The following is a 24,870-nucleotide window of genomic DNA, read 5'->3' as shown; positions in this document are numbered from 1 at the left end:
CTTGTCTGTAGCTCCCATTCACTGACATAGTCTGGAGTTGTTAATCTTATGCCTGTCTAGCAGAAATTGTTAACTGCTTAGTCAAAATATATGCATTCCCTTCTTCCTTACTAAAAGAATCATGATTCTGGGTATCTGCAATGTTCATATCTTCAGGTTAAATACTCATATTCCCAGACTCTTTTGCACTTAGGAGTGATCATTCTGGTCAAAGAGTTAGAAGCAAAGTCTCCTGGAGGAGACTTTACCCAAGAGTTACTATTTCCTAATATTGCTCTAAAAAATTTACTAAGGAGATAGGACAATGAAATGCAATGTAGGATCCTGGATTGGATTCTAGGCCAGAAAAAAGACATCAATGGTAGATTTGGCAATATTTTAATAAGATCTGTAGTTTAGTTAATGATATTTTGTCAGTGTTGATTTCCTGGTTCTAATAATTTTACTATGGTCATGTAAATTGTTAACATTAGGGGAAGTGATGAAGGGCGTACTGAATTCTTTGTACTACATTTTCTACTTTCTGTAATTCTTCAACTATTCTAAGTTATTTCAAAATAAAAACTTTTCCAAAAGATCCTTTTAAGCTTAAGGAAAAAAATTATAAAACACAAGAGATTGGCATAGTTTTTAATTATATTTTTATTCTAGAGAGTATATATTTTAATTATATTTTTATTCTAGAGAGTATTCCTCTAGATTATTTTTATTCTAGAGGAGTCATTCCCTGTTAAGAGATATGATGATATTAGCACCCTTATAATTATTTTTATTCTCTCTTCCCCAACTTGTCAATTTCTGTTAATTGTTGTTATTATTATTACTATGAGACAGTAGATATAGATACTCTTGCTCTGTCACCCAGACTGGAGTACAGTGGTGTGGTCATGGCTCACTGCAGCCTTGACCTCCTGGGCTCAAGTGACCCTCTTACCTCAGCCTTCCAAATAGGTGGCTGGGACCACAGGTGCACGCCACCACACCCAGCTTTTTCTCTTCATGTTTTTTCTTGTAGAGACAAGGTCTCACTATGTTGTCCAAGCTGGTAATTATTATTATATTGTCAACATTTTTTGGCAATCATAATTATTACTGGAGCTGTTTAATCTTAATTTACTAAGATTACGTACGTATTTAAGTACATTCAGTGCACACCACCAGGCCTTTTGTTTCCTGAAATCTTTGTTTTGACTTATCTCTTTATTGTCTGGATTTCCTAAATAGGAACTTTTTTTCAAGAATGGCTCATTGCTGCTATGTTCCCTGAGCTCATACATGCTTGAAGATGTCTCTGATTTGCTATTATATACAAATGAAAACTTGGCTAGATACACAATTCTGGGATTTGCGTTCAGAACTTTGTAAACATTCCTCTACCATTTTCTGTCATTGGGTTTTAAAAAAATTTACATAGTGTGACATTGACTTGTTGGTATACTATTTTATAAATTTTAATATATCAGATAGTCACATAAGCATAACAAGAATCAGAATACAAAATGGTACCATGATCCTCTGAACACTTTTAATGCTACCCCTTCAGAGACAAATCTTCCCTAATCCCTAGTCCTTGGAAACCAGTTATCTATTCTCTGCCCCTATAGTTTTGCCATATTGATGTCATATAAATGAATTTATACAGTATGTGACCTTTTAATGCTGATATGTTTTGTTCAGCATAATGACTCTGAAATACATCCATACTGTTGTGTGTATCAGCAGTTTGTTCTTTTTTATTGCACTGTGTCGATAATCCACAATTTGCTCATCAATTATTAAAGGACAGAGTGACTGTACCATTTTCCTTCCCACCAGCAATATATGAGAGTTCCAGTTACTTTCCATCCTTATCAGTACATGATATTAGATTTTCCCTTCTTGATTTCAGTCATTCTAATAGGCGTGTGACGGTTTCATCTTGGCTTTAATTTGCGTTTCCATAAGCGTTTATGATGTTGAACATTTCTTCGTGTGCTTATTTGTTAACTCATGTATCTTCTTTGGTAAAGTGGCTGTTTAAATTTTTTTCCTTCTTCTTGATTTTTGAGAGTTCTTTAAATATTCTGAAGACAGGTCCTTTGTAAAATATGTGGCTTGCAAATATTTTGTCCCCACAGGTAGCTTGTGTTTTCACTCTGTTAGCAGAGCAAACATTTTAAATTTTGATAAAGCCCAATTTATAAAAAATTTTAATGGATTATGCTTTTGGTGTCATATCTATGAACTCTGTGCCTAACCAAAGGACATGAAGATTTCTCTTGTTTTTAGAGACTTTTGTCTCAAATGTTCCATCTGTGATAATTTTGAGTTAATTTTATGTAAGGCATGATGTGTAAGTTGAGATTCAGCTTTTTTTTTGCACATAGATGTTCAATTGTTCCAACACTATTTGGTGAAGAGACTTTTTTCCATTGAATTGCTTTTGCAACTTTGTCAAAAAACAGTTGACTACGTTTATGTGTCTCTTTCTGTACTCTCTGTTCTGTCCCACTGTTATGTGTCTGTCTTTTTGTTAATACCTCATTGATTGTATTACTGTACCTTTATAGCAAATGTTAAAATTGGGTAGTGTAAGCCCTCTAACATTATTTTAATCATCAAAATTATTTAGGCTCTTCTAATTCCTTTGCTTATACATATAAATTTTAGAATCAGTTTGTCTACATCTACTGAAAAATTCCTGCTGTGATTATGATTAGAATTGCATTATTTTGGGAGAATTGACATGTTAACTATGTTGAGTCTTTCAATCAATGAGTCTGGTATGTCTCTCTGTTTATTTAGGTCTTTTATCAGTGTTTTGTAGTTTTCAGCATACAGATTCCATATATGTTTTATTAGTTTTATACCAAAATATTTTACAATTTGGGGGTTTGTTGTAAATGGTACTGTTTTTAAATTTTCCGTTTCTAATTGTTCATAGATGGTATACAAAAATATGATTAATTTTTATGCATTAACCTTGTATTCTGTGACCTTGTCAAACTTACCTATTAGTTGCTTTTTTGTTTTTAGATACCTTGGAATTTCCGATGGTCTGAAACAATCATATTGTCTGGGAATAGGGACAGTTTTATTTCTTACTTTCCTATCTGTATGCCTTTTATTTCTTTTCTTGACTTATTGCAGTGGCTAAGACCTTCAGTACAATGTGGAATAGGAGTGGTGATGGTGGACCTCCTTGCCTGGGTCCCAATCTCAGAGGAAAAGCTCCCTCTTGCACCATTAAGTATTATGTTAGTTGAAGGCTTTTTGTAGATGCCCTTTATTAGGTTAAGGAAGCTGCCTTTTAATTCTAGTTTGCTGAGAAACATTTAAAAAAAAGGATGAATATTGAGTGTGGTTAAATGCATTTTCTGCATCAATTAATATGATTATTTGGTTTCCTTCCTTACTGTGTTAATATGTTAGATTACGTTGATTTTCAAGTGTTGAACTGTCATTGGACTCCCAAGATAAATTTCACTTGGCCAAAACATACATATATATATTTTTGTGTGTGTGAGTATGCATGTGTGGGTGTGTGCATGTATGTGTGTGTGTGATTTGCATATCCATATATACACAGTCGTGTATCACTTATCAATGAGGATACGTTCTGAGAAATGTGTTGTCAGGTGATTTCATCACTGTGTGAACATCATAGAGTGTACTTAAATATATCTTGGTGGTATAGCCTACTGTACACTACTATGTGTGGTATAGTTTATTGCTCTGAGGCTACAAACCTGTATAATACGTTATTGTACTGAATGCTGTAGGCAGTTTTAACACAATGGTGTTTGTGTATCTAAATATTTCTAAACATAAAAAAGGTACTGTAAAAATATAGTATAAGAGGTAAAAAAAAAAAGTACACCTGTATAGGGCACTTCTCATGAATGGAGCTTGCGGGACTGTAAGTTGCTCTGGGTGAGTCAGTGAGTGTTGAGTGAATGTGAATGATATTACTGCACATGACTGTGAACTTTGTAAACACTATATACTTAGGCTACAAAATTTATAAAAATCATTTTTCTTTCTTCCATAATAAATTAACCCTTAGCTTACTGTAACTTTATAGACTTTTAATTTTTATTTATTTTTTATTTTTGAGATGGACTTTCACTCTCGTTGCCCAGGCTGGAGTGCAATGGCACGATCTTGGCTCACTGCAACCTCAGCCTCCCGGGTTCAAGCGATTCTCCTGCCTCAGCCTCGAGAGTAGCTGGGATAACAGGCATGTGCCACCACGCTTGGCTAGTTTTTTGCATTTTTAGTAGAGACAGGGTTTCTCCATGTTGGTCAGGCTGGTCTGGAACTCCCTACCTCAGGTGATCCATCTGCCTCACCCTCCCAAAGTGCTGGGATTACAGGCATGAGCCACCCACTGTGTCTGGACTATAGCCTTTTTAATTTAAAACACTTTTTGACTCTTTTGAAAGAACAGCCTAAAACACATTGCACATTTGCACAAAAGTATTTTATTTCTTTATATTTTTATTCTATTCCCTTTTTAAAAATTTTTATTTTTTTAAAACTTTTTTGATAAAAATTAAAACATAGCACCTATATTAGCCTAGGGCTACACATGGTCACGATCATCAGCATCACTGTCTTTCGCTTCCACATCTTGTTGCAGGGGGAGGTGTTCAGGGGCAATAACACACGTGAAGCTGCCATCTCCTACGATAACAGTGCCTTCTTCTAGAATACTTCCTGAAAGATTTGCCTGAGGCTGTTTTCAAGTTAACTTTTTTTAAAAAAAAAAAATTATTTTATTTAATTTTTATTTTATTTATTTATTTTTGAGACGGAGTCTTGCACTGTTGCCCAGGCTGGAGTGCAGTGGTGCAATCTCGGCTCACTGGAAGCTCCGCCTTCCGGGTTCATGCCATTCTGCTGCCTCAGCCTCCTGAGTAGCTGGGACTACAGGCGCCTGCCACCATGCCTGGCTCATTTTTTTGTATTTTTAGTAGAGAGGGGGTTTCACCTTGTTAGGCAGGATGGTCTTGATCTCCTGACCTTGTGATCCGCCTGCCTTGGCCTCCCAAAGTACTGGGATTACAGGCATAAGCCACCACGACCGCCCTAAAGTTAACTTTTTAAAATAAATAGAAGTGCACTTTAAAATAAGGATTAAAAATATAGCATAATAAACACATAAACCAATAACACAGTCTTTTATTATCATTACCACATATTATGTACTGTACATAATTGTATTGCTATACTTTAATATGATTGGCAGTACTGTAGGCTTGCTTATGACAGCATCCACACAAACATGCTAGTAAGGTGTTTCACTATGACATTAGGATGGCTATAACATCACTAGGTATTAGGAACTTTTTGTTGTTATAATCTTATGAGACCACCGTTGTATACTTGGTCCATTATTGACCAAAAAGTTGTTACATGGTGGATGACTGTACATGATTTGCTGATATTTTGTTGAAACCATATGTATGAGTTTGGAGTTATATTGTTGAATTTTTTTAACTATTAATATTAATTTAATTTTGTAATGGACATGGGAATATTTAGGTCATCTATTTCTTCTTGGGTGAGTCTTGATAGTTTGTGGCTTTCAAGAAATTGGCCCATTTCAGCTAAGTTGTCCCATTTCAGCTAAGTTGTCAAATTTAAGTGGATAGAGTTGTTCATAGTATTTTTTATTATCCATTTATGTCTGTGCGGTCTGTAGTAATATTCCAATACTTTTACTCTAGAGATTGGTAATTTGTGTCTTCTCTCTATTTTTCTTAGTCTGACTAGAGGTTTATCAATTTTATTGATCTTTTCACAGAAACAGCTTTTGGTTTGATTGATTTTCTCTATTATTTTTCTGTTTTCAATTTCATTGATTTCTGGCCTTATCTTTATTATTTCCTTTCTTCTGATTGCTTTGGGTTTATTTTGCTCCTTTTTCTAGTTCTTTAAAGTGGAATCTTAGATTGTTGATTTGACACTTTCCTTCTCTTCAAATATAATTATTTAATTATATACATTTTTCTTCTGAACACTGCTGTAGCAGCATCCCACAAACTTTGAGATGTATTTTCATCTTCTTTCAGTTAAAAATTTTGTAATTTCCCTTAAGACTTCCACACTGACTTATCGATTATTTAGAAAGGTCTTTTTAAAAATTTCTAAGTGTCAGGGGAATTTTCCAGATAACTTTCCTATGTTAATTTTTAATTTAAGTCCATTGTGTTCAGAGACATTCTTAGGATGATTTAAACTCTTTTAAACTGTTAGCGTTTGTTTTATGGCACAGAATATGATCTATTTTGGTGACTGTTCCTTCAGCATTTGAAAAGAATGTGAATTCTGCTGTTCTTGAATGGAGTATTCTGTAAATGTCAATTAGATGAGTTTACTGACGGTGTTGTTCGGTTCTTCTCTGTTCTTGCTGATTCTCTGTGTACTTGTCCTATCAGCTCCTGAGTGAGTAGCGTTCACTTCTTCAACTCTAATTGTGGGCTTGTTCATTTCTCTTTTCAGTTCTAGCCGTTTTTGCATCACATATTTTGAAACTCTGTTGTTAAATACATAATCTTTAAGAGTGTTATGACTTCTTTCTGATTGATGCTTTTTCATTATTTAAAACCCTCTTGATCTCTGGTAATTTTCTTTTCTCTGAAGTCTGCTTTGTCTGATATTCACAGAGCTACTCCAGTGACTTTTCTTTTTATTAGTATTTCCATGGTATATTATTTTTCATCTTTTTACTTTTCAATGCCTATGTCCTTATATTAAAAATGGAATTCTTGTAGACACTTATAGTTGAATCTTGTTTTTTTTTTTGTTTGTTTGTTTTTTTTGTCCAAATCTGGCAATCTCTGTCCTTTACCTGGTGTGTGGTGTGTTTAGACAATTTTCCTTTACTGTAATTACTGACACGTTTGAATTTAGGTCTACTATTTTATGGGTTGTTTTTTTTTTTCTTTGGTTGTCAACTCTGTTTTTCTTTGCTGTATTTTCTCTTTCCTGGCTTCTTTTGGAGTATTTGAATACTTTTTAGTATTTCATTAAAATTTTTCTATTGTTATTTTACTATATCTCTTTGTATATAGTTTTTAATGGTTGCTCTAGGGATTATAATGTACATACATGACTTTACAGTTTACTAGAATCAGTGTTTTACCACTTCTGGTCTTACATGTAACCTTATCCTAAACAGGTCCCTGGGCCCTCCTATTATACATACTACATCTGTATGTAACCCAACCAAACAATGTTATAACTTTTTGCTTTCAACTGCCCTTCCTTCCTTCCTTCCTTCCTTCCTTCCTTCCTTCCTTCCTTCCTTCCTTCCTTCCTTCCTTCCTTCCTTCCTTTCTTTCTTTCTTTCTTTCTTTCTTTCTTTCTTTCTTTCTTTCTTTCTTTCTTTCTTTCTTTCTTTCTTTCTTTCCTTCCTTCTTTCGAGTCTCGCTCTGTTGCCCAAGCTGGGGGGCAGTGGTGTGATCTTGGCTCACTGCAACCTCCGCCTCCTGGGTTCAAGAGATTCTTGAGCCTCAGCCTCCTGAGTAGCTGGGATTACAGGCATGCACCACCACACCTGGCTATTTTTTGTATTTTGTTTTTAGTAGAGACAGAGTTTCTCCATGTTAGCCAGGCTGATCTCTAACTCCTGGCCTCAAACCATCCACCTGCCTTGGCCTCCCAAAGTGCTGGGATTGCAGGCGTGAGCCACTGTGCCAGTCTATTTTAAAGTTAAGAGGAGACAGACAATCTATTTATCCAGATATTTACCATTCTTATTGCTCCTTCTTCAGTGCTCATGTTCCAAGTTTCCTTCTGGTATTATTTCCTTTCCTTCTGAAGAGCTTCTAATAGTTCTTTTAGAACAGGTATTCTGGTGACAAAATCTTAGTTTGCCTTCATCCAAGAATGCCTTTGTTTTGTTGTTACTCCTGAGGGATATTTTTGCTGGATATAGCATTCTGGGTTGACAATTCTTTTATCTCTTTAAAATGTTGTTATACCTTCTCTTGGCCTCTGTGATTCCTAACGAGAAATCTGCAGTCATTTGGATAATTGTTTCTCTATATGTCATACATTATTTTTCTCTGGCCGCTTTTGAGATGATTTATTTTTTAGACTGAGATTCTTGCTCTGTTGCCCTGGCTAGGCATGATCATAGCTCACTGTAGTCTTGACCTCCTGGGCTCAAATGATCTTCCCATCTCAGCCTCCCAAGTGGCTAGGGCTACAGGCATGCATCACCATGCTGAGCTAATTTTTAACTTTTCTGTAGAAGCAGAGTCTCCCTATATTACCCAGTCTAGGCTCAAACTCCTGGCCTCAAGTGATTCTCCTGCCTCAGCCTCCCAAAGTGCTGGGATTACAGGCATGAGCCACTGTATCCAGCCAAGATTTTTTTATTTGTCTTAAACATTCAGCAATTTTTATTATAATATGCTTGAGCATGGATTTCTTAATTTATTCTGTTTAGGATTTGCTTATTTTCTTGAATCAAGTTTATGTGTTACACAAACTATAGGAATTTTCCAGCCATTATATTTTTAATACTTCTTTTTTCTGTACCACGTGATTTTCTCTCTCCTTCTGGGACACCAGTAACACGAAAGTAGACCTTTCTGTATTGCCCCATAGGTTCCTGAGGCTCTCTTCAATTTTTCAATTTTTTTTGATTGGATAATTTCCATTAATCTGTTTTCAAGTTCACTGACTCCCCTCTGTTATTTTCATTGTGCTATTGAGTTTATCAAGTAGCCACATTTTAAAATTTTGGTTATTGTATTTCTCAGTTCTCAAATTTAATTTGGTTATTTTTTATAGCTTCTATTTTTCTACCAAGACTTCTCAGCTTTTCATTCATTTCAACAGTGTTTGCCTTCTTGGATTATAGTACCTTAAAGTCTTTGTCTAATCATTTCAACATCTAGACCCTCTTGCCATTGGCATCTGTTGTTTTTTTTAACCTGAAATTGTTAAAGTTTTTCTTGATTCTTTATATGTGGAGTACTTTTTGTATTGTATCCTGGCCATTGGAATGTCATGGCATGAGACTCTGGGTCTCATATTTGTTTAAATCCTATATAGAATGCTGATTGTTATTATTATTTTTAGCCAGGAAATTGACCCACTTAGTTTTGGGCTACAAGTTTTGATCCACTTTCTGTGGGCTGTAGTTTCATTATCAGTTTAGTTTTCAACGGATTTCTGGTGCTAGTCAGATGTATTCTGCATATATTTATTGTCCATTGGCCAGCCTGGGATCTTGGTGGTGGTCTGTTCTCTAGTTCAGTTCTCAAAGTCTTTGGTATATGTTTAGGATTGGATGCATATATGCTTATTTCAGAGATAAGCCCAGGGATACATAGACTACTTTATTAGATCCCTTTCTTCGGCTGCCTTCTGAGGGTAAGTGGCAGAGAGAGAGAGAGAGAGAGCGAGCCATACATCAGCAGGTGAGCACCAGAGCTGAGGATGATGAGAATCCCTAGCCAGTCTAGGGGATATTGTTTGAGCCCATGGTCAATCTGTGCTTGGTCTCCAGACTTCTCAATCACTTGTGCCAATAATTTTTTTATTTCCTAAACTAGGTGAGATCAGGTCTAGTAAAAGAGTTTTGAGTGATATGTATGCCTCTTGTGAGCATGGAAGCAATGATGGTGAATGAGATTGTGGAACAAGAATGTGTCAAGAGAGAAGAAAAGAGAAGCCCATTTTAAAAGACAGGTAGGAAGAGGAGCCCGTGGAAGAGAATGAGAGGAGTACTTAGAGACACAGGCGAGTTCTTTGTCACGAAAGCCCCAGAAAGAGAATGAGTCAAGAAATAGAGAGTAATTAACAGCGTGAAATACTTGTAGGGGATCAGTCAAGATGAGAACTGAGAAGGGCCCTTGGGATCTATCAACATGAGGCTGTTGAAAAAACAGTTGTAGTTACCACACTAGAAGAGTCCTTTGAAATCATACTCTGCACCCTCTTCTGCAGATGAGGCGAGTGAGATAATGAGCTACTTAGTTTTTTAGTTTTGTTTTTTTAGGTGGCAGATAGAGAATTACAATAAGTGGAGGTCAAGGCTCTAAGGGTATTTAAAGGTCACCTGCTCTGATTCCTTATCCAGTACTTGAGTCTCCTGTACAACAGCTCTCTGAAGCCTATGCTTAAATGCATCTACTGGGAGAGAACTCAGTTTCCAGTTCTAATGAGAGCCCTTAGTGTCTGATTCTTTACACCGTGTTCTCTTATACCACAGGGCAGGCACATGCCAGGACATTGTCTGCATCCTGAACTGATCCCAGAGGAAGCTGATTGGATTTGAGAACTCAGAAGATTTGGTCAGGTTTTGAGTTTGAAGAAGACTCTTGGCCAAAATGAAACCCTCTCCTCATAACTCCGGCCACTCCCTAAATAAAGACAAATCCTTAGGGAATTCCAGGACCAGCATAGCATTTCCACAAGGGTGTTCACAGGCACCTCCAGCCCGATACATGAAAAGGTGAGCGCATCACCTTCCACTGCCAAAACCTGTTTTTATTCTTGAGACTCTGACTCCTCTTTCATCCAGGTGCTCAAGACAGAACTCTGGAGGTCTCCTTGACTCGTCTGTCTCCTCTATTCCTCATTTTAAAACGAATCATTGTTATTCTTCCCAGGCATCCCTGGAACTTGCCAATTTCTTCTTACTCCATCGTGCCTCTCAGGTACAGGCCACCATTACCTCCTGTGTGGACAATGATCAGCCTTCCAACTGGTTTCCTGCTTCCAGTGTCTTCCCGTATAACCTGTTTTCCACATTGAAGCCTGTGACCTCCATGCTCAAAATCCTTCAGTGCCTTCCCATCGCTCTCAGGATAAAATACAAGCTCCCTAACATGGCCAAGAGTTTGTCCTTAATTCTAGGGCCTCTGCCTGCTCTGTAGCCTCATCCTGTGCCACTCTTTCTCACTCACTTTTTGTACTTCCTTGACAAAGCCATGCTATTTTTCTCCTTTAGTGCTTTTCGCTATTCCCATTCTTGGAGCTCCTTTTTGTCACCTTCTCTAATACTGCCTAAACATTCTTAAGATCTTTGTTTGGATATCACCTTTTCAATAAAGCTTTCCTTAACTACCCCCTCCCCCGACCATCCTAGGTAGGATGGTTGCCATCCCTGTCCTCTCACAGGTCCTTGGGATGCCTGTGTTATGTAACTTTTACTATTCTCTAGTTATCTGCTTTGAATCTTTCTCCCCATTTGACTCTAAGGCCCAGGAGAACAGGGGATATGTCTGCCCTCATTCTCACAGTATTTTTACTGCCTAGCACAGTGCCTAGCACACAGAGTGTGTTAAGTGTGTACAATTCTATTGTTTAATTATTTATTTAATGCTTTTGGTGTTGTTGGCACCACTTGGATGAAAAGAAGCTGGGCTCAGATGAATTAGTACACCAAAATTCTTGCTGCACCTTACAGAGTTCAGATAGACATCCTCTACATTCTCTGCTGTCCCAGGGAGTACTGAGTGTAACAACTGAGATGGGAGCTATTGCGGCCTCTCCAGAAGACCAACCCTCAAAAGTGTACCCCAGAAGGTCTCATTTCAATACCAAAATCTTCTCCCTGGAATACCAGTAAGCCCTATGGTGACATCAAAGCCAACCAGGTCTCTGATTAATTTGAGCTAATTACTGTTAGTAAATGTGATTCCAGCCCAAACACAAAGCTTTGGTGGCCTAATCATCCATTCACTCTTTATTCAGCAAATATTTAATGAGCATCTACTCTGTGCTATTCTCTGTGCTAGGTGCTGAGAACACAAGACAGACAGGGGCCCCTGTCTGTTAGTTAACATGATGGTGGTCAGGTAGAGCATGGGGCAAGGGAGGGCTGTTAGATAAATAATTATATAGTGATTGTGATTAGTGCTATGATGTAAAAGTATTGGGTTCTCTAACAGCATATAAAGGGGGTCCTGATGTAGGTCTGGAGAATTGGAAAGGATTTCCCTGAAGCAGTGGCCTAGGTATACATAATTTTTGCCAGGCCATGAAATGGGCAAGGAGTGTTCCAGGCAGAGGGAGCAGCAGAGCAAAGGGACTTGGCAGTTGGGAAGGAGCATGATGCCTTTTAGTTGCTGAAGGAAGGCACATGGCAAAGCATTTGAGAGATGAGATGGGCCGAAAGAAGCTAGGGAAGAAATCAGGCCCAGAGCATGCCAGGCCTTGTAGGCCAGGTAAGGATGTACAGATTTTATCTAAGAATTATGAAAAGCTCTCACCAAGAACCGTTTGATCCTCTGAGGGAACAGGAGTAGTAGCTGCTGTCAAGTACTTGGCATTTAATTATTGTAATACCCATGCATGGTAGGTGTGGTAGTTTTCAAACTTGGCTTTAAATTGACACTCCTCCCACTTAGAGATAGGGTCTATGTCCCCTCCTCTTAATCTGAGTGGGCTTGTGATGGTTTTGACCAACAGAGTGCAAAGGAGGTGACATTATGTGACTTGCAAAGCTAGATCATAAAAGGTCATGCAACTTCCGCCTGTTCACTGGAACACTAGCTTTTAGAATCCTGCTGGAGAGGCCACAGGTAAGTCATTGTTCCAGCTGAACCCAGCCTTTGAGGCAACTCTGCCTGGGACTATGTGAAAAAGCCTCAGGTTATTCCAACCCCCAGCCATTTGAGTTTTCCCATCTGAGACCCCAGACATCATGCTGCAGACACAAGCCATACCTGTTATGTCCTGTCTAAATTTCTGATCTGAGACTCTGTGAGCACAATCAAGTGATTGCTTTGTTATTCCACAAAGTGTTAATGTGGTTTAATCTGCAAGAATAGAGAGCTGAGACAGTTGATATATTATTAGTATTCTCCCATCTTGCAAATGAGGAAGCTGAGTTTCAGAAGGATGAAGCAACTCGATTCAGGCCTTGCAGACAGTCAATGGTAGAGCCACGATTGAATCAAGGTCTGGTTAATTGCAGAGCCTGCTCCCTTCTGATGATCCCAGGTGACTCCTATACTGAGTAAGGCTCCCTGACAAACATCTCCCAAGCTCCCCCGTTGCTGCCCTTCAATCTGGAGACCCACTTTGGTCAATCTAGATTTCAATGACTAGGATTTGGTCACAGAAACAGCCTTCGTGACACATTTGATTTGCATTCTTTTCAAAGAATTGAAAGACATTCACTCTGCAATCACTTCTTTTCTGACTTTATTTTCCCCTCCACACCCACAGGCAGGAGCCAGATATTTTTGCCAAGCCTGACAAATCTGCCTCTCTCCCTACATTGCCCCCAGTGCACCAATGCCCACTAGTCCCCTATTAAGTCCCAATCAGGGTTGTGAGAGGGCTGATTCAGCTCCCTCTCCCCACCCCCTGGGAAGAGTTAGGGATGAGCAAATCACTTATTGGAGTAATTCTGGGAGCTGAGGCAGAGCCATGGCTGGAAGCCACCCACTAACAAGAAACCCAGGACATCAATCAGCCAAACTGATTTTTCCGCTGCCGCAGCCATTTAAACAGTTATCTTTGCTCGAGGCTTTATCCAAAGTTACTCAATCAGTGGGTTCCTGGGCGATAAGTCACCGCAGCCTCACTGCACTGTCTCTGTGTCCTAGGGCTGCCTCTTTACTCACTTCTCGAGAAGGGTTGAAGTTCATTTGTTGCACTCTAAAAAGAAGAGCGCCTGCACTGCTTGCGCACGTATTCTGGTTATAGCAGGAAGATGAAAAAGGATATTGAGGTCTGCTGGGATATCAATACACTTCTCCTTTGACGCCCTGCGGAGGCAAGGGAAGGATGTTTTAAATTCATTTTGTAGCGCCCCCTGCTGGTCGCGTTGTCCAGCTGCAACAGATGCAAGATCCAAGCCTTCGAGGAAGCACCGTACAAGCCATTTGTGGAGTGGGGAGGGGAGCCCTTAGCCACACAATCTCCTTTTCCATTTTACATATGGAGAAGTTGAGGCCAGAAAGAAAAACATGATTCCCTCAAGGTTGAATAGTGAGTCAGTGCTATTGTTAGAATCAGCCTCTCCCAAGCTAGCGCCTTTTCTAGGCTCCGAGAGTGCCCAGAGCATAGTTAAGTGGCTCTGCTTGACAGCACAGCTTGAAATTCGGAGGTCCTGGATTCAAACCTGAGCTGTGCCACTTAATAGCTGTCATGAGAAGGGAGTTCTCAGAGACTCAGTTTTCTCATCTAGGAAATAGGGGTAAAATTAATCGGGGTAAAATTAAAATGGGTAAAATAGGATTTTGTGAGGATTCATTCATCCACACATTTATTAAAAACCTATTGAGTGTCTACTGTGGGCCATGCACCATGCTGGGTACTTGCGGTATAATGGTGAATAGAACATTGCAGTACCTGTTTTTTGCTTTGTTGTTTGTTTTTAGGGTGGCAGTCTAATGAGAGTGTTAGATAACATATGCAAATATACAGCATAAATTCATTTGAGACGGGCAACATTTTCCCTTTGATTCTCCACTTTCCAAATATCAGGAGGCTTGGGGCCTTGCCCCAGCTGTATCAATTTAGGAATATTGATGACTCGAAGAGATTAAGTTATTTAAAGGTCAAGACCACATAAATCTCTGTATTCTTCAGTATGCCTGCCCCCAGGATGTGCTCAGTAAACATTTGTTTGGTTGCATCAAAGTCCCACGTTCTGGCTTCCTGGACTCTCCGGCTGCAAGCCAATCGCTGTCCGTGGTTCTGAAAAGCAAATTCCTGCTCCCGAGCATGAGGCGGCGCAGGTGCTGAGGCAGAAAATGGAGCCCAGGGGAAGTGAATAAAGAGAGGAAGTATGAGCCAGCTTTTCACTGACTATTAGTGACATCTTCATTCTGCCGCTCTTGGAGTCCAAAGCTGATATTTCTTTTTCCAGATGTCCCCACTTGGCATTTCTTGCTAACTGGAAACACTGGGCAGATAGGTGATGCAGGATGATCATCTCTACAACGGCGGGAGGGAGAGGGTACTGGGAGTCCATAGCCCCATAAAGTCCTATTTTAAAGTGTTCTGAAAAAATGGTGGATTCTTTATCCAGATTCTTCCTGGGCAAGGAAAAGGCAGCAGTCATCGATGCCTTCTCCAGCTGCTTTCATCCATGTCTGTCACCCAAGAATGTAGGCAGCTCTGAGTCAGAACGGGCTGTGGAAGTTCTGACTCAGATACTCAGATGTATATGGTAGAGTCATATATGTGGTATACAGTAGCCCAAGAGAGATAGGTCTGGGATTAACAGGCTGCAACTGAGTAAGTGTTTCATTTTGACCCATATTTATTTCATGCATTCTATAAATATTTATTGAGTGCTTCCCATGGCCTAGAACTGTTATAGGAGCTACAGCTATACAGTCAAGTACAAGAAAGACAAGATTTCTGGCTTCCTGAAACTTACATTCTAGTGGATGAGAGAAAGAATAAACAAGTACACAAATGTGTAGAATAATTCCAAGCAAGAGGATAGATGATGATAGATAAGGTGTCTTTTAGATAAGGTGATCATGGGAGACCTCTTTGAGGAGGTGTCATTTGAGCACAGATGTGAATGAATTGAGAGAATAAGACATGCAAATATTAAGGGAGGCAGCTTTCTAACTAGAAGCAACAACAAGAGCAAACACCCTGAGATGGGAACAATATGGCATATCCAAGGACCAGAAAGGGAGCCAGTGTGAGTGGAGCAGATTAGACATTAGGGGACACGAAGACCAGATCCTGTAGGTCTTGAGGAGGACAAAGTAGGGTGTCCGGAATATGAAAAACACAAAATGACAGTTACTGATGCACCTGCTATCATTTATTGATCACTGAGTATGCAGTAGACACTGTGCTAAGCATTTACATATATTAATTTCATACTTGCGTCAACCCTATGAGGAAAGTGAAGTTATTCCTCTATTTCACTGATAAGAAAATTGAAGCCCAGAGAGATTAAGCAACTTGCCAAAGATCACACAGCTAGTCCAGGGCCGAGCCAGGCAGTCTGGCTCTGGAGCCCTTCATTGCTCCTAATCACTGTATTCTATTGATAAAAACATCATTAGTCGGAGAGGTAAGTGAATTGCCTAGTTAGTTATACACAGGCCAGAAATGATGGATCAGACTTGAATCCTAGGATTTAGCCCTAGGGTATTTCCACTGCACCACACTGCCTCTTTCTGTGGTAAAGCAGAACAAAGGAGAAAGGCTGTTCTGTGACACCCCCACAGAGGCACGGAGCAATTTTAATGCTGCCAGCGAGCCCCATGGGGACTGTATTTAAATGATGATCTGCACTGTGCGGTTGTCTGATATTCCCTCCCACTCACCTTTCTCAAATGTGAAAACCATGTCACTCCATGCACCCTACCCCAGCATGTAAATGCTTTACCAAGGAAGCTGAACCTTTCTGTATGGATTTGGGGTGTTGAGAAAGCTCCCTCCTTAAATGCCATTGTTTCAGGGGCTTGTAAAGATGACTCAGAGAGAGAGCGAGAGAGCGAGAGAAGCTGCAATGGAAAATTAATGATCTTATCTGAGATGGGACCCAGGCTGAAGGCTCAGCTTTAGGCTGATAAAGGTCCTTCAGCGAGGGCTCCAAGGAGTCCTGAGTTGTCACTGACCATTTATTTAAAGAGAACTCAGAAGCAAGGCTCCCAGCTACTTCCATTCCCCGCAACTTTTAATATTCCTGAGTGTGTCACAAAACTGGGAGGGTGTGGAGTGTGCATGTTGAAGGATGTATTTGCATGAGTGCTGCTGTTGTTTCTCTCTGTGTGTGTTTGTGTGTATTTGGGTGAGGTTGTGCTTCTATAAGTTTGTGTGTGAATCGGAGTACTAGTGAGGGTCTGTGTATTTGACCATGCTTGTGTGTCTGTTCAAAACCGGGTGTATGTATGAGTGTTTGTTTGGTGTGAATCTGTGTATATTGGTCTGTGGGTACTTGTGGGTCTCTGGGTGAGGATCTCTATGAGGGGAGGAATCCTAGATGTTTAGTTAGAAATTGGCAAATGCAAGTGGGCTAGAATAATGGAAATAGTTACAGTGCAGGTCTTTTGATGCTGCTAATGAGGTAGGAAAATAAAAAGCGGTGAGGTTACACCACATGTAAAACCTTTAAAAAGTTTTCATCTTCAATTCGGGGAGGATCAGTTACTGTTGATAATAATAGCAGTTTATAATTAATAGTAGTATTGTGGAACCAGTCACATCAGCTCCCATTTCAAGAATACCTACTGTATGCTTCATTATATTTAGCATCTGCCATTCTCATGACAACTCTGCTTTTCTCTATGTCCATTTCACCAAGGAGGCAACTGGAGCTCAGAGAGGTTGAGTAACTTGCCCAGGGTCACACAGTTAGCAGGAGTGGAGCCCGGAGGAGAACTCAGGCATAATTGACACCAGAGGCTGAGTTTTTTACCCTCTCCAGACTGCAATTCTTCACCTACACCAGCCACCACCCCCAGCTCTAGCCAGACTCCAGCCCCGGAACGTGAAGAAGAGGATGGCAGAGCAGGCACAACACAAAGGGAGAACAAGGTTCTAGGCCCTGCTTGCCCATGGAGTTGTGTGACCTTAAGACAATAGTCTTCCCTCTGCACCTCCATTTCCTCATCACCGAAGTGAGAATCTGGATTCATTGTCTCCTGCTCTGATAGGGCCACAGGGATGGGGTCTTTGTGGGTGGTCCCTATACCGCCTGGGGATTGTTGACCTGAAAAAGGGTCTCTGTGCGGAGACAGAAGAGGAAATTCAAGATCTGTGTCCACCTGGCCTAGGGCACTCACTCCTTTCCTTCCCAGTTGTGGGGGATGCACCTGCCTGGGCCTCAGCCCCCATTCCCATCCATGCCCCCTCTTCTCCTTGGTGCACTTTCCTGTATTGCAGAGATAGGAGTTGAAAACTATTTTCCCCAGCCTCCCTTGCAGCTAAAGTTCTCGATGTTGATTATATTCTACCAATTATCTAGGCTGTATGAGATTTGACTCTGGAATTGAAACAGAGGCCATCCCTCTGCTGCTGTGGCTCTTTCCTCCAGCAAGAGCCATCACGGCAGCATGAGGGGGTTTGCAGCAACATCTCAGAGTCTGGCCACCCTCATGGGTGTTGAGAGGCAGTTGTGATGATGTCATGGTGGCTCCCCAGCCGCAGCTTCCAGATCCCTGGACCCAAGGGTGACAGTAAGTTCTTGAACTCACTATTTGCAGGGGTGGTCTCCCGTTTGCCTGACTGTCTGATTGCATGCCTGGTTGGTCAGGTAGCATTCTGGGAGTCATTTACGGAGGCCCTGTTGACTCCTCCAGCACCTTCCCTCCCCTAGCACCTTTTAGAGTTCCTTATCCCCTATGTTAAATCAACTTTTGCTTTAAAAAGCCTGGATGATTTCTTTCGGCTGCACAGAACCATTTCTGATCACCATGGAGCACTTCTACTCAGCCTTCAAAGCCCAGCCTTGGTCTCCAGCTCCAGGATGACTTCCCATATTGAACAGACTAGCCTGGGTACTTCTGTATATCCATACCTGTATCTCAGCCCTGTCCAGGTGGTGCTGAAATTACTGGAAGTACTGTTTACTTGCTATCATCCCTGCCAGCTTGTGATCCCCAGAGGATAGGAACTGGGTCATCTCAGTCATGCAGCTGAGTGTTTAGCAGAAAACCTGGCTTATAATACATACTCCAGGTGTTTTGTGGAATTAATACAGAAAAGGCCACAATTTGGCCGGGCACGGTGGCTCATGCCTGTAATCCCAGCACTTTGGGAGGCCAAGGCGGGCGGATCACGAGGTCAGGAGATCGAGACCATCCTGGCTAGCGCGGTGAAGCCCCGTCTCTACTAAAAAAAAAAAAAAAAAAAAAAAAAAATTAGCCAGGCATGGTGGCGGGCACCCATAGTCCCAGCTACTAGGGAGGCTGAGGCAGGAGAATGGCGTGAACCCAGGAGGCGGAGCTTGCAGTGAGCTGAGATTATGCCAAAAAAAAAAAAAAAAAAAAAAAAGAAAAGGCCACACAATTTGTCCGCTCAATAGGATTTAGGAGAAACTGTAAGATTTATGACTGAGAAAAAAGCAATTTAACTCCCCCTTTGGCAAAAAGAAACTTACCTGGCATACAGAGCTATTATTCGGAGTGAGGTACATTATGGGGCTCATGGGATGATGAGGAGCAGGTCTTAGATGAGGGGTCTTATTTCAGATCAAATACCCAGGATCTCTGGGCAGGTCTATCCTCTTGCTGATGCCCAGGCTGCTGCTGAGGAATTAGGAGCTGGTAGTGTTTGAGAGGTAGCTTGATGAGTGAAAAGAGCCCTGGCTTTTGAGGCAGACAGACTGGGGTTTATATCCCAGCTATAACACATTCTGTGTAATCTCAGACAAGTGACTGAGCCCTCAGCTCGGTTTCCTCATCTACAAAGTGGAGCTAACGATATTTACCTCCTAGAGTTGTTGTGAGAGTTAAGTGAGATAGTTTAGGAGATGTGTCTGGCACCAGCAGAGACTTGATGTGTGGAGGCTGTGATTAGATTTTAGTGATTTTTAGATTTTTAGATTTTAGATGTAAAGTTTTTCTCTTTTTTTTTAATTTTTGCAGGGGGCTAAAAGCATTTCACAGTATTACCCAGTGAAGTCTAGACCAGGCATCCAGTCCTGCCACTGACCTCTTGTTTGACTGGCAGCAGAGGTCAGGTGCATGTTCCAGACACATGATCATAAATGTTAAGCCTGCAGCCCGGACCTAGAACATAGTAGGTGCTCAGTAAACAGGTGTCCCTCCTTACCATGTGCTGGTCAAATTCTTGTTCAAGTCTTGGTCCCAGAAGGCTAGGAAGGACAGAGGAGCATCATGGGTGGATGTGACAAAGCAGAAAGGGGCACAGACTTTGGAGCTATACAGACCTTGATGTGAGTCCTGACTCTGTCCCTGTCCTGCTGTGCTACTTGAGAAGTCATTTCAACTCTCAGTGTCTCAGTTTCTTCATCTGCAAAGTAGAACTTACAGTGCCTGCCTAACTGGGCTACTGAGAGGTTACTAAAGATTATGTATCCCTGTTCTTAGTGTTCTGCCTGGCACAGGGTGACTCTCGGTGGATAATAGCATGTATGCATTTGCTGCTTTTGGGTTTCAGCTTGCCTCTGTGAGGTAGTAGTGCAAAGCATGGTCTTTGCAGTCAGAGGAACTTGGGGTCTATTCCATTTATGAGCTGTATGACCTCAGGCAACTGGCCACCTCTCTAAGTTCAGTTTCTTCCTCTGGCAGATGAAGGCAAAAATAGCACCTACCTTGTTGATTTGCTATGAGGATTAAATGAGATAATAATACATAGAGACAAACTAGCAGAGCGATGGGAACCAAGTAGACGACAATGTCTATTAGCTTAGAGTGTGGAAGTTGTGCTGCCAGCTGAGGCAAAATAGGAGAGAAGGTGAAATTTTGCCCACTGGGTAGGTGGATTTATAATGCTGTTGCAACCATTACCACTATCTACTACCAGAACGTTTTCATCACCCCAAGCAGAAACTCCGGGCCATTTAAGCAGTAACTCCCCCCTTCCCCTCCGCCTAGCTCTTGATAAACGTTACTCTGTCTTTCTGAATTTTCCTGTTCTAGGTACCTCATAGAGGTGGAATCGTACAGTATTTGTCCTTTTGCGTCTGGTTTATTTCGCTTAGCATAATGTTTTCAAGGTTTGCCCAAGCTGTAGCATGATCCGAACTTTATTCCTTTTCATAACTAAATAATTATTTGTTGTATGTGCATCTGCCACATGTCGTTTATCCATTCTTCTGTTGATGAACACTCAGATTGTTTTTAACTTTTGCTGATTGTGAATAATGCTGGTATAGGTGGGGCATGGTGATCACACTTGCAATCCTAGCACTTTGGGAGACTGAAGTGGGAGGATCACTTGAGGCCAGGAGTTTGAGACCAGCCTGGGCAACATAATGAGATCCTGTCCCTAAAATAAATAAATAAATAAATAAATAAATAAATAAGCTGGCTTACAGGGAACTGTGATCACATTACTATACTCCAACCTGGGTGATAGAGTGAAACACTGTCTCTAAATTAATGGCGATGATGATAGTGATAATGATGCTATAAACGTTGGTGTACAGGTATCTGTTTGAGTCCTTATTTTCAATTATTTTGGGTATATATGTAGGAATAAAACTGCTGGGTCATATGGTAATTCTATGGTTAACATTTTGAGGAACCATCAAAATTTTTTTTCCCATAGCACTGTACCATTTTACATTCCAGTCATAACACATGAAGTTTTCAATGTCTCCATTTCCTTGACACTGGCTCTTTGAGGTGCATTAGGAGACCCATCTTTGTTTGGCAAACTCCTATTAATCCTTCAAAACCCACCTCAGAGTTTACCTACTCAGGGGTTCCCAGGCAGAGTACATCACTGCTGCCTCTGTATCTTGCATTGCTTTGCTTTTGCACCCACTCCATGGCATTTTATGACAACAGATATCCCTTACTGGACTGTGAGCTTGTTGAGCGTAGGAATCATGTTGGATTTGAATCTGAATCACCAGCACCAGAGCAACAAGAAATGCTCATGAGCCAGATTAAATGATTGAGTAACTTCCCTCCAGATCTCTGAGTTCTCTGTCCACATGGAGAGCCATTGCCAACCTTTTCCAGGCTCCAAACATGCTTCAGATAAAGTGCTATGTTGACCTGGCCCTTGGGTCCTGTGTGACTTCTCCATTTCCCATCTTTCACTCTATGCTCCAGCCACACTGAACCACTTGTTGTTCTCTTAGTCACTAACTCAACGAATGTGTACTGAGCACCCACAATGTGCCAGGCAAGACAAAAGGCCTACCTCCCTAGAGTTTACCCTCCACCAGTGGAAACAGGCAATAATCAGATAAACCAATACATATATTGCATCAGGGAGGGATAATTGCTGTGGAGACTGACAGAGGTGGGTGAGGGATGGAGAGGGACAGAACATACATTTTGCAGAAGAGACCTGTTTCGGGAAGTGACGTTTAAGCCCAAAACCAGATGCAGTGATGGAAGGAATATGGGGAATAGTGTGTTCCTCAGAGAAGACACAGCAAGCGCAAAGTCCCCGAAGCAGGAACGTGCTTGGTTTGAGGAGCAGCAGCGAGGCCAGGGCAGCTACAGGAAGTGGGGAGGACAGGAGGTCAGCAGAGAGCAGACCCTCCAAGTGAGGCATGTGGACCTTCTTCCAAGTCAGATGAAAACCACTGGATTGTTTTAAGCAGGGTGAAGTACAATCTGAGTTGCTTTTTTTTTTTTTTTTGAGACAAGGTTTCACTCCTTTCACTCAGGCTGAAGTGCAATGGCATGATCTCCGCTCAACTGCAACCTCTGCCTCCCAGGTGCAAGCGATTCTCCTGCCTCAGCCTCCCAAGTAGCTGGGATCACAGGCACCTACCACTATCCCTGGCTAATTTTTGTATTTTTAGTAGAGACAGGATTTCACCATGTTGGCCAAGCTGGTCTTGAACTCCCAACCTCAGGTGATCCACCTGCTCGGCCTCCCAAAGTGCTGGGATTACAGGTATAAGCCACATCACCTGGCCTGAGTTGCATTTAAAAGAATCTCTCTGGCTGCTGAGGAGCGAATACTAGGATGGGTAAGGGCAGAGGCAGGAGCCAGCCATCTAGGAGAGAAGTGACAGCGACTGGGGGCCCAGGCAATAGAGCCAGAGGCAGTGAAGATGTGCTGAGGAGGTGTCAGGGCAAGAGAAAGAGGGGAGTCAAGAGTGACTCCCCCACCATCCCACTCAACTCTTCTTGCTTCTAGGCCTTTGCCTGAGCTGTTCCCCCTGCCCAAGATGCCCTTTCCTGCCCTCTGCCTGGAAAACTCCCACCTGTGCCTCAGTCCTCAGTTTCATGCTCACTTTCTCCAGGAAGCCTTCTCCCAACTCCTCAGCAGACTGGCTTGGGAGCCCCTCTTCTGTTCCCACAGTTTTCCAGGCCTCCTAGCCGCTACTTGCCATACTGCTGTGAGTGACTGTTCCTATATCTGCTCCTCAACCTGGATGGTGAGGACAAAGAGGGCAAAGTTGTGTTAAGCCCTAAGGACTCAGCACAGAGAATGGTACATTGGGATGTTTCAATATAAAAGAATAAGAGAGAGAGAGAGAGAGAGAGAGAGAGAGAGAGAATGAGCACAGCTCCTGACTCCCTCTTGCAGCAGCGAGGCACAAACAAGATGGCTTGGGCAGTGGGAGTCTCTCACGCACTCGCCCACCCAGCCCCGGTGTGGACATTCACGCTGGACACATTGTAGCATGAAAAGTGATTTGGGAGACTTGATGCTGACCAGAGGACCGGAACTTAATTCCAGTGAAGTCCTCCTGAGTGATCCATGTTGCCTGCCGCCACTTTTCCAGGCCGACAGGGGAATAGAGAACGCACACAGAGCTCCGTGCATGAAGCAGAGCAGGGAGCAGAAGCCCAGACGCAGTGCAGCTCATGGCTGGGGTACAAGCCTGGAGTTGGATTGCCTGGGATCAGGCTGTGCTCTGCCACTTTCTAGCTACATGGCTTTGTGCAAGTGACTTAACTTCTCCCAGCCTCTGTTTCCTTCTCTGTAAGGTGGGGGCAGGAATTGCATCTAATGGCAGAATGGTGGGGAGAATCAGGTGTTGATCCATGTCAAGTGTTTACAATGGGGCCTGGTAGCAGACAGCCCTTCAGAAATGCTGGCTTTGTTTCGTAACTTTTCCATCTTCCACCCTGTGCTTCCTGAATCCTACCTAATGGAATGATTTGAGGACTGGTTGTTTTAAATATTTCCTTTTCTTTATTCTTTGCCTTTTGCCCACCTCGAGATCTGCAGTAGAGACTGGTTGTGCACGGAGGATGTGCAGGGAAGGGAGCATGCTAGAGTTTTGGAATGAGCCCTGACGTCTGTATAAAAGGTAGCAGCATCCTTCTGTCTTCAGAAGATGACTCAGGCACTCAGAGAGGTGAAGTATCCATCAGTTGTCACACAGTGAGGAAGCAGTGGCGTCGGGATCTAAGCCCAAGTGAGTCTGGCTGAGCCATGGTACCCACCCCCCAGGCTGCTGGCCACAGGGCCGGCACCATGACTGGTGCATCACTGAGCCCAGGAGAGGGTGAGCTTTATGGCAAGGTTCTCCAAGACTGAGGAGGAAGGCTGCTCCTGGCCTCCTCCTACGTGTGTGTGTGTAAAGGAGGTTGCGGAAGGAAAGGAAAAGCAAATGCAGGAACTATTTGCTCTTGAGGCGACAGTAGACTCAAGGGGTGAAGGATATTAAACATCAATGGCTTAATGAGGATTATCCACGAGTGTCTCTACTCTCACCGCCCCGACTTCCCTCTGGTGAATAACAGTCAGGAGAGGCCCCTGCTCCTCTGCTCTTCCAGTGCCTGCTGACTGCCAGCCATGGGAGCCATTGTACTCCCTCTCTAAGAGTCTCCGTGTATTCGAAGGTTATTGCCAAGAGTTTATAGAGACAGAGATTAGGAGAAGGAGGAAATGAAAAATGAAGACAGAGAGCAGCTGGAGTGAGGCTTTGGCCTTGGGGATGAAGAAGACGTTCACTCTTGGGCTCCCAGATTCCCGGGGTGGCAACAAATAGACTCCACCCATGTCCTCTGGCACCATGCAAGAAGCCAGCCTGAGATGTGGTCAAGTGCTTGTGGACCCTGTGCACTGGCTATCACACACTGCACAGGGGCTTGCCCTTAGGGCACCAGGAGTCGCTTGCACCTGCCAGTCAGACACCTTGTGCTGCCTTGGGAAGAGGAGACAGGGAGGAGAAGGAAAGTGAGGCTGTGGGTCCAGAGGGGAGTGTGGCAGGGCTGCAGCTTTGTGACCTGAGGGATGGGTCTCTGTTCCTCCTCCCTCCCTGGGTGGCTGGGGCTCTCTGAACTTCTGCTGCCTTCTCCATCTGAGGACGCATTTGTGAGATTT

At 42.2% G+C, this 24,870-nt stretch overlaps 1 long non-coding RNA gene across 1 annotated transcript in view; it reads right to left on the bottom strand.

Moving 5' to 3' along the window:
* Nucleotides 1-13,138: 13,138 nt before the first annotated feature.
* The window catches only part of LOC119622617 (uncharacterized), a 60,995-nt gene continuing 49,263 nt past the window's right edge, over nt 13,139-24,870 (bottom strand). Inside the window, exon 4 of the long non-coding RNA XR_012091449.1 lies at nt 13,139-13,724. This is a non-coding gene — a long non-coding RNA (uncharacterized lncRNA). The remainder of the gene's footprint in view (nt 13,725-24,870) is intronic.

This window comes from Chlorocebus sabaeus, chromosome 2 (assembly GCF_047675955.1).
Source record: "Chlorocebus sabaeus isolate Y175 chromosome 2, mChlSab1.0.hap1, whole genome shotgun sequence".
NCBI classification, from domain to species: Eukaryota; Metazoa; Chordata; class Mammalia; order Primates; family Cercopithecidae; genus Chlorocebus; species Chlorocebus sabaeus.
This window is presented reverse-complemented; position numbering and strand designations above follow the sequence as displayed.